The sequence below is a fragment of the Quercus lobata genome, chromosome 1, assembly GCF_001633185.2.
Source record: "Quercus lobata isolate SW786 chromosome 1, ValleyOak3.0 Primary Assembly, whole genome shotgun sequence".
Taxonomy (NCBI): Eukaryota; Viridiplantae; Streptophyta; class Magnoliopsida; order Fagales; family Fagaceae; genus Quercus; species Quercus lobata.
The window spans coordinates 42,116,655-42,128,235 of NC_044904.1; positions in this window are offsets into that span (position 1 = coordinate 42,116,655).

The following is an 11,581-nucleotide window of genomic DNA, read 5'->3' on the forward strand; positions in this document are numbered from 1 at the left end:
TAAAAAGTGCATAATGAAAAAGCTGAGTGTTTGGCTAGCACTTATAAAAGTGGCTTTTTGAGGGGTAAATGACCAAAAAGGACAATGTATATATAAGAGAATTTATTTCATACTTTTTTTTTTTTTATTTTTTTTATGTGAGTTTGTTTCATACTTAAATCAATTACTTCATCATACTTAAATCAATTTTTCTCTTTCTAAAAAAATTATTTTTTTCTTACCAATATTAGCTAATATTAACCTACCACTTAAGATTTATTGTGAAAGTATTGTAAAAATATTGTGATAAAAATTGATAGTAATTTTAATTTTAACATACTATTAAAATTATTTTTTTCTCTTTCTAAAAAAATTATTTTTTTCTCACCAATATTAGCTAATAATAGCCTACCTTAAAATTTATTATAAAAATATTGTGAAAATATTATGATATAATTTCTTTTTTCTCCCTTTTTTTTCTCCCCACACATGTGGCTCTACTTCCTTTTTTTTTTTTTTTTTTTTTTTTTTTTTTTTTTTCTCATTCCACCCACTAACACACTCTTTTCTTTTCTTTTTCCCTCTCTCTACCATCTTCAGTCCAGAACAAACCATTCCCGCTCTCTCTTTTTTTTTGCTTTGTTTTTTTGCCTCTTAGCACCTCTCTGTATCCAAAACACAGCTCTGTTTTCTCTTCTTTTTTCCTTTTTTTTTTCCTCTATGCAGTTCGGGATCCAGAAACCAGCCTGCTTCTTCTGCTTTTTTTTTTTTTTCCTCTTAGCACTTCAAATCGGAACACATCGGAACCATCGGAACCAACGCCAGAACTCATCCTTTATTCTTTTTTTTTCACACTCCAGAGAAGAAGAAGATGATGATGATGAAGATGATGATGATGATGAAGATGAAGATGATTGAAACATAAGGATTTTGGGATTTTGGGTTTTTTTTTTTTTCTATGGATTTTGGGTTGATTTTGAGTTGGGTTTGGGATGGGTTTTCCGGATTTGAGTTGATTTTAAGTTGTTTTTGTGTTGATTTTGAGTTATTTTTGGTTTGGTTTTGTTCATTTTGTGTTCGGAATATCAAAGGTTGAAATGGGTTTTGTTGATTGTGGGGGTAGACCGGTGAAGAAGCAGAGGAAGACGAAGAGGAAGAAGACGAAGAAAAAAGACACAGATGAGAGATGAGGGCATGAGAGAACTGATGGGTATTTCAGTCTTTTTGGATATTGCAACGGTAATATACAAAACGCGCATAGCGCGTTTTGATTTATGGACCCCTGAGGGTCCATATTCCTTCCGCGTTTTGCCCCCAGTTTTTATAAAAGTTCAAAACGCAACTTTTATAAAAAAGCTGCGTTTTTGAGCTTACCAAACGCAAGTCTTGGTTGAGCTTTTTTGAAAACGCCCTTTTTGGGCTCAAAAAGTGGAACCAAACGGGCACATATTTCTTTCACCGACTTTTTAGAATGCCCATAAGATGTTTGACAGAACCATGTTTGATTAGACGTTAATATGAACATGAATTACTTGATTTTTTATATTGCACCAAACTTTGGTTCAACTAAAGTAATCTGATACCTTATCATAGATTAGGGTGTAATGAGTTTGCCTAGTGGAGTGGCACCTTACCATTTACTGTCTTTTAAATGGGACTGTTCTACACAATATCTGTTATAGAAGTGTACAAAGTAATTTGGATACATTTTTAATTCCTGTATTTTTGGAAGTTTCGCAATATACTATGATTGAATTTAAGTAAAATTCGTTAGAGAGAGAGAGAGAGAGAGAGAGAATCCACTTAGGAAATTCAATTGAATTCATCTCCAATTCTTTAGTACGGACATGATAATTGATTAAAATGTTGAAGAATTGAGAATCTGCATTGTCAGACAATACCTCTGTATTGAAGAAAGGGATTATTACTCTTCTTCCTTCATCTTTCTCAAATTAGTCTCCTCTTTGTTATTAAGAATATAATTTAATTAATTTTTCGTTTATTGACTCATTGTGTACCTGTGAATTTTAGGTTGTCTTTCCAAACTTGGAGGAATTGGAAATAGAGGGGATGGATAGCATGAAGATGATTTGGCCTGACCAACTCATTTTAGATTGCTTTTGCAAACTGGAAAATTTGACTGTTTCAAAGTTCACCAATCTTACAAATATTCTTCCACCCAATATGCTGAGAACACTCCAGAATCTAAAACGTTTGAAGATAGATAGTTGTGGCTCCATAGAAGAGGTATTTGAGATCCAACGGACAAACAATGTTGAAGAAACACATGATATAGCAGCCACTGAACTTAGATCCTTAGAATTAGTAAATCTAGGAAAATTGAATCACGTGTGGAGTATGGATCCTCAAGGAATAATGACCTTTGGGAAATTAAATACTGTCTATATTTATGGTTGTTCCAGTCTAAAAAGTGTTTTTCCAACATCTGTGGCGAAGGCTCTTATGCAACTTGAGATGCTAAAGATAGATGATTGTGCAACGGTGGAGGAAATCATAGCAAAAGAAGAAGGAATAGAGACAACCACTTTGTTTGTATTCCCACGGTTATTCTCTCTAAATCTTGGAAGTTTGCCTGAGCTCAAGAGTTTTTATCCAGGAAAGCATACTTCAGAGTGGCCGTTGTTGAACCGGTTGACCATTTATGAATGCGACAAACTGAAAATATTTGGTTCCAATAAGGAAAGCGTCGAAGAAACAAATGGGCTGGACCATGATGTTAGTGTAATTCAACAATGCTTCTTTTACAGCGAAAAGGTAACAACTTCCCTTGCATGTCTTTACATTTTGTTAATACAGATAATTTATATTCATTGGATTATATGTCGGTGTAGTAGGCTGAGGGACAGTCCCTAGTAGTTGCATTCTAGCTGCACATTCTAATTGTTTAAGAATTCTCTCTCAAATAAATTCATTATATGTGAATTGCAATCAAAATAGAAAATTATGGAGGTCTTGAAAATTGAAATGCCCTTCAATGAATAAAATAAGGATTCTCAAATTAACCCAAAAAAAAAAAAAAAAAACTAATTTGGATTTTTTTATTTTATTTTTTTTGACATAGAGGATCTGTTAATTTTACTTGGCAGTTTATAATTCCGTAATTAATATGAGTTGGTTAGCTCATGCTTACTCACGAAAGAGTTTTATCTCAACAAGGTATTTTGTGGAATATTTCAGTTATTTATAACTCTTATGCATAATAGCTTAAACATTTATATTTTGACACGAGTTCACTTTTTTTTTTCATTATATTCTGACATCCAAAATTATTTGCCTACTATTTCTATTAAGTTAAAAATTAGAATGGTTAACTTTCCCATGTTTTTCTTCATGCCTAAATGTCAACATGAACAAAATTAGAATGATAATAAGTAGGAAAGGGTCTTGCAAATTTGTTGCAATTCAATTGTCACCTGTTAATGTCTCTAATAGAGACACTAAGGTTTCAAATCATCTCACTCTTTTTTTGTTATTAGGGCAAATTATAACTTATCTACCCATAGTTTGGCTGAAATTTAAGTTGTCTACTTGTGGTTTGAAATTTGACACTTTATCCACTTAAGGTTAGCTCTATTAGAGTTCTGTAACCCACCTATTACTCTTCACTTAGAGAACAATTTTAACATCAAAACATAACATAAAACTGATCAAAAAGCAGGGGTATTTGATGTGAAACTTAATTTGTACAGTTAAAAAGATGGAAAGTAGATGTAAGTGCTTCAATTGCTTGAGTACATGCACTTACTGAAGGTCAAAAACTCAATTTAGAAAACTTATGTGGCTCAGCATGAACGAGTCATATTGCAGCTTATGACTCTAGCCTATACCCTCTCATTCTTGGATAGATCAGTCACTAAAATCTAAACTTATATGAACCCACTTATTCAAGATTGACATTCTTGTTCACCTCTAAGCCAACGTCGGTCACAAATATTAGGCACAAATTAACATAAAACCAAATTAGAATGATCAATTAAAAAGTCCCTACGTAAGTAAAGACATTAAGCATCAAGTATAGAAAAACTTATACACAAATCTGTTGCATTTATAATATTATCAAATGCAATGTCCATTTGGGAACAGCATATTTAATTGAAACTAAAAACTTTTTGCTAAAAGTACTATAGATAAAGGTAAAAGTTAGCTGAATAGTGCAATGAGACCCATGAATAGTGGCAAAAATAAGCTGAAAGTGAAAATAAGTTAAAAAATTAAACTCATCCCAAACGCACACGAAATGTGAATAACCAACATTAATTTTCAGTGTATATTCCACAGAGGCTTATAGAAACTGGCCCAAATGTCATCTTGGGAAACTCATAATCCATAGATTTAGAACAAAAGAAACCATTTAAAAATGTTTTGACCATGAGTTCCTTGGATAAGATAGAGAGGAGATAGGTAGTTATCTTCAAACCCTAACTTTTTTATCTGTTTTATGTTATATTTGATGTTAAAAATTTTTTTTTTTTTTTTTTTTTAACGGAAAAGCCATAGGTGGGTTACAGAACTCTAACAGTGCCAACCTCAGATGGGTAAAATGCCAAATTTCAAATCACATATAGGTAATTTAAATTTCGGTCAAACCACAAGTGGGTAAGTTGTAATTTACCCTTATCATTGAGAATTTTGGTAAGTAGATATCAATTAATGCTCCTTCGTTAAAGTTCAAAGCCTTTTTTTTTTTTTTCCTCTTTCATGTAATTAATTAGTGTTAACCAAAAGTTTAATTTCTCAGCCCCCAAAAAAAGAAAAAAAGAAAAAACCGAAAGTATAATAATTAGGATTGGTTTTTAGTTGAACAGTTAAATATTGAATGCACAAAATGGTTAATTGGATATGTAGTTATGAGTTTGTTAAAAGACTCTTCAAAGACAGTTAGATATTAGCTCTAATAAGAATTTTCTCTTTTTGATTATTTTCTAATTCCTTCTTCCATTTAAAATTTCTAGTTCTCTATGAACATTCTTTCTAATTTTTTATTTTGTTGGGAAGGGAAAGGGTGAGGCAGGTTTGAACCTGCAACATGGGAATTGAAATATAAATGAAAGGGGGAAGGTGTCATTCAGGCTAAAAGCCAGTGAACAATAATTGGTCATCAGATTCCTTTCAAATATTTTTACTTTTTTATATCAGTATATGTTGTTTAACATCTCACTAATTTCTTTAAATTTGCCTCTCTTAAATTGGAAGAATTTTATCCTAGCTGGCCTCTAATTTGCTATTCTAGACACCATTGAGGCAAAATTTTGCATTCCACCACCATAATGGAAAAATTATGTAGTATCCTTTAAGCCCATGTGCGATGGATAGACTCATGCAACAATGACATGACATAATGTGTTTATTTAAGCATAATTTCATTTCTTTATAAAATGAACGAAAGGAAATGGTTAACATTTTAGAGAAAATGGTGGTTCAATTGGTCATTATTTATAAATTTTTGTAATAAGTTTTTGTTAAATTTTTTGGGTTGATGATTTGTGCACTATGCACATATGGTTTTAAGGGCTAATATGTGGTTCTTTGGACAAATTTGTAATGTTGTTTGGGCTAATTTATGGAGATGTTTGCACTAATCTATAGGGGGGGGGGATTTTGGGGGAAAGAGGGTCAAGTTTTATTCCCTAAGTCCAATTCAAATTAGTCCCTAATATATACATCAAAAAAGAAAAAGAAAAAGAAAAAAAACCACCCCCTCGGCCCTAGTCCCTATCTAGTGGAAGAAAGATAAAAAGATTGATATTCACTAAGTATCCCTTTGGGAATAGCTTATTTAGCTGAAACTGAAAATTATTTGTTGAAAATACTGTAGATAAAGGTAAAAGTTAGCTGAATAATACAGTGAGATCCATGAATCATAGGAAAAATAAGTTGAAATTGCAAATAAGCTAAAATTTTTAGATTTTCCCAAACGTACACTAAATAAGATATGTCATTGGCTGAATGGAAAGAAATATGTTTAGTTATGAAAAATGTTAAATTAGTAACCAATTTAACAACAAAAGGTTTATAAACTAATGTGGTAATGAAGTTGTTTGCACTAATCTATAGGGGGTGGGGATTTTGGGGGGAAGAGGGTCAAGTTTTATTCCCTAAGTCCAATTCAAATTAGTCCCTAATATATACATCAAAAAAGAAAAAGAAAAAAAACCACCCCCTTGGCCCTAGTCTCTATCTAGTGGAAGAAAGATAAAATATTGATATTCACTAAGTATCCCTTTGGGAATAGTTTATTTAGCTGAAATTGAAAACTATTTGTTGAAAATACTGTATATAAAGGTAAAAGTTAGCTGAATAGTACAGTGAGATCCATGAATAATAGGAAAAATAAGTTGAGATTGCAAATAAGCTAAAATTTTTAGATTTTCCCAAACGCACACTAAATAAGATATGTCATTGGCTGAATGGAAAGAAATATGTTTAGTTATGAAAATTGTTAAAGTAGTAACCAATTTAACAACAAAAGGTTTATAAACTAATGTGGTAATGAAAGTGATTAATATAAAAAATATTATATATATACATACATATATATATATATATATATAATAAACAAATTAATTGATTATATTTTAGCTGTGTCAAAAAACTAACACATTAGTTATTTTATAATAAAAAAACATTAGTTATTTTGTAAAATTTGTAATATCCTAGTATTTTGCCATTAGTTAATTTTAAATCATGAGCTCTCATGAATTTAAATTTGTAGAAATGTATTACTTTCAATAATTTGACATCTTTGCGATTAAAAAACTTGCCGAGTCTCACAGCCTTCCATTTGGGGAATCGCATCATCAAATTCCCATCATTGGATGAAGTAATGGTGGAGAACTGTCCTAAATTGAAGATTTTCTGTAATGGAGTCTTAAGCACGCCAAAGCTAACGTGGGTTTGGATGGAAGGAAATCTAAGAGTTAAAAAGGAGGGGGATGGAGATGGAGATCTTAACACTACAATAAAAGAGTATTGGGAGGCTAAATTGGAGACTTGCGACCAAAAGTTTGCTGAAAAGGTGAGTTACCAAGTCATTGAGGTTATTAAAAAATAAAAATAAAAATTTAGTTTTTTTTTTCCCACTGCCATGTGTCATCATGATGATATCTCAACTAGCTGAATTCAAAATATATAAGGGGGTGTTTGGTACATGTTTTCAAACAACAATTTTTAATTTTTAAACAACATTACACGTATTTTCATATACTTTTTTCACCCACACGTATTTTTACACATGTTTTCAAATAACAATTTTCAATTTTTAAGTGCATGTACCAAACATCCCCTAAAGTTATTAACTATTAGTATTTAGGTTGCCTTTAATTAAAAAGGTCATGCTAATGAGTGCTTTAAGGACATTGATTAATAATTCATTTTAGGAAAATTTTGACATCATTTTTATGGAAAATGAAAAAAAAAAAACTGTTAAAATATTAATTTTTTTCTCTAAAAACTTTTTTTAAATGGATTATTAACCAATACCCTAAGGACATTCGTTAGCATTTCTCTAAATAAAAAGCATCAAAATTTTCTATTCAAGCAGACGTCATTCAATTGCACCCACATTAAAACATAAATGTGGGCCTTCATTCATGCATATTGCCTTCTTCAAATTACTTAACACACACACCAAAAAAAAAAATTGGGCCTTTAGAGATCCTTTTAATTTATAAGCATCTTAGTAACAATATTATATATAATTTCAACCCCTGAATTGGCAAATATATATATATATATATATATTATAATTTTGTTTTTAATTTTTTTTGACCCTCTAAAATAAAATTTTGAACACCACGACCTTAAATATTTTTTAAGTCCAACTAAAATAAATTTGAATATGATCATGTTATCAATATCTTGGCCCTTAAAAAATAAAATAATAAAACTCAATAACAAACCAATTTGAGCTAAAATTTGGAAAAATAAAATAAAAATTAATAAGCTCAACAATGAAAGTAGAAATTTTGTTAATTAAAAAACCTTAGAAAAAAGCCCTTTTAGATCTTAGCAAATTTGAAATAAATCAATCAAATGAGAGATTAATGGATGAATGATTGGTTGGCTATGTACATTAGAAGAGATGTAACTTGTAGGATTAATAATAAAAATATTATACAATGGTTTCAAAATATGAAACCTCATAAAAGGCAATTGTAAAACCCTTTTTTTTTTTTTTTGGCAATGTGATATATTCAAGTTCACTTTTGTTTTAGATTTTGTATCATTTATGTTTCTTATTAACTCCTAGAAAATAAATATGGAGCCACAACTGCTTCCAAATTATGTAATTAAAAAAAGAAAAAGATAAACTCCCATATTGGTGTTGTAATTATTGTTGTTATTTGAAATGTAGTATCTTACAATGGTGCGGAATGTGAGAAATCTAATTTGAATAGAGCTAACATTGGTTTTTGTGATTGTTGGATCTTGTCGCTTTTGGTTTTAGTTGATCTCCATATTTGGTGGATGAGATTGGAACATTGTTCATAATATGTTAACATCGTGCTATTTCATATCATGTTGTTTTTGGATTACTTTATATCTTTTTTATTTATTTATTTTGAAATACTTTTATTGTAGACTGATGCTAGTGACGGTGAGGAGAGTGAACATGACGCTAATGATGACTTGGAGAGAGACACTACTAGTGAAGTTGGGGACACACAATGTGATGGAGAATGATGACGAGGGAGAAACTCAAAAGATGATGGATCTTCCCTTTTATTGATTGTTTTATTTCTGAGTGTTGTCTTTATGTGATTTATTTATTTTTGAAACCTATGTGATTGTTACAATATATTATTTATTTTCGAAACGTATGTGATTGTTACACTATATAACTTTGTTGTAATTCTAGACTACTTAGTACTCCTTCTCTATTTGTAACCATGAATTTGTAAACTATTAACCTACGTTGGACTAATTTTCACCAATTGTGACACTGTTATAGTTGGAGTCATATTAATATGTAAGTGGTATGGTTGGTCAATAGTCATGATAGACCTTATTTATGAATTTGTATAGTATTCGCTTATGATAGACATTATTTAATGTTAATGTGATGTGTTACAGCTAAAGGTGTATTATAATATTCACATGTAAGTGGTGTAGTTGGTTAAATAGTGAAGTTTCACATTAGATAATGAGTTGTTTCTTCTCCAAAAAAAGAAAAAGAAAAAAGAAATGAGTAGTTAGTAGAACATAAGTGGGCCAAACTCATAAACTTAAACTTTTGGATTCAATGGTGTTCCTATCAAGAAAGTCAATTCCAGCCATACTAGCAACATATACCATATTGGTCATTAAACTGATACCGGTATTTACATATACCATATTGTACTGGCTATATTGTAGATTTTTTGGGTATTTTGGGCATTATTGATGTTTCGGCCGATATAATAAAATGATTACATTGGGTTCATGTACTTAGGATAATACTTAGGCTTATAAAATAAGTGCAATTTAAATTATATTTTGATAAATATAAAAAATAAATAAATCTTTGTATAAAAAAATGATAAAGGTACTACAAGTTTTACTGCATAATGTTTACAAACTGATATGGCAATGGTAGGCTTTAACCACCTCATAAAATAAATATTTGAATTGTCATTTTGTGATTGGTAACACACTAGTTTGTTAGCTCAATGTCATCAAACTTATATCACTACTCATATATTTAACCTCAAAATGGTACACCGGTATCAAAATATTTCATTTCTTTTGCCAAACCAAAATGACATGAAATTTACTCTCTTGGTCCCTATATGTTATATGAATTACTCAATTCGAATCTCCTTAAAGTGTTCCTGCAATTGGAACCCATGCGGAGATTGCAGATGGTCATGTTTTGCCACTGATTCTTCAAAACCAATTTAAGAGAAAACAAAATTGTCCAAAACAAGAAAGTATCTCTCACAACAATTCTAGCATATCAACACCCTTGCGGGTGTTACAACTCAATGAACAAGTGACATCTACAAAATAGCCATATTTGCAAAAAGTTGAATAAAAAAGTTACAAATTTAATCCAAATATGATTTTTTAAAAATTCAAATTCCAAAAATTTTTTTTGTTAGGTTCTAAGTAATTAGGAACTAATGTATTAGAACTCTATTTTGTAATGTTGGCAAACTATGATCAAAACAGGTTTTAGTCTTGATTAGACTTGCTCAAAGTGTATGCGTTTTATGTAAAGTTGAAATTGAGTTACTGCAGAATTTATTGTGCAATTTTTTCTGGCTCGATGGATCAAGAATTAGACTCGATCGATCGAAAGTCGGGCAGAATGTTTCTTTTTGCAGAATTTCCAACTCAGCCCAAGCCCATTAAGGACTAGGGTTTCAGATCTACTTCTTTCAGTATATAAAGGAAACCGTAAGCACGTTTTTAGGGGTGTTGTTTAGAGAGATTTGAGTGCCTTTTGTGCCTTTTTTGTATCTAGGGTTTTGTACCAAAAACCTCTCTAAGGTTGCTCTATTTTTGCTCTGTGTGTGAATCTCTTGTAAGATCTAGAGGTGGTTGCCTTCACACATGCTTAGGATTATCAAGAAGGAGATTCTATTGAGAGCTTCATTATTATTCAATTGCTGCACTAAAGAGCTTAAAGAAACACAAGCGGATGTGTTTGTACTTGCTGGAGAATCCAAGAAAGAAGGAGTCCGTGGTCTCGAAGCTTGCACGTGGTCGTATCAATAAGTTTTCTACTAGTGGGTAGCAATAGAATATTAGTGGTCTAAGTTCTATTGCGCAAACTTCGATTCTTTTTATAGTGGATTCAAGTTTACCTTGAGGATAACTAGGTTAAATCCTCCCTAGGTTTTTACCCGTGTGGTTTCCTGGGTCATCATATTATTGTGTTATTTATATTTCCGCTGCTATGCATGATATGATTGTTTGATTGTGATAATCTAGATTTGGAATTTGAACTAAGTAATAACTTGGCTAACTTACTAGGTTAATCCATCTGTGTTTTAAGGGGTCTAAAAACAAACATTTTTAATCAAATTCATTTCCAATAAAGAACCACATCGGTCACACAAATAAAATTTATCTTGAATGGTTTTTATCTTACGAGGAATAATTGGGACCCCAATCAAAGGAAGGCATTGAGATCTATCTTGTGACATAGAGATCTCATCTAACTTGGCCTCCGTCCTAGGATTGTGTCATGAAATTGAAAGCCAACCAGGGACCTTGTCCATATTGAGTGTTTTTTCTAATTTCTTTGACAAATCCAAGGTACTGTAAATTGAAAATTGATTTGTGTTTATATAATTTAGATTTGTGGAATATTGAGCTGAGCTGAGTTTTGATTAGAAAAAAATAATAATAAATTTCAATTGTAAAGGTAGACCAAATTATGGAGGAAATCTTTGGTAACCATAAATTACTTACAATGTGAGTGTGTTTGAGTAAAAATCAATTTTTAATTAACCTTGGTCCCTTGATTATGCTTTCAAGTTACTTGAAGTGAATATCTAACTTCGAAAACTAAGACATAGGGTTTGGAAATGTTTAACTTAATAGGACTTGTTTTGAAATGCATGAGTTCACATGAGATTATGAGAATGAGAAAATC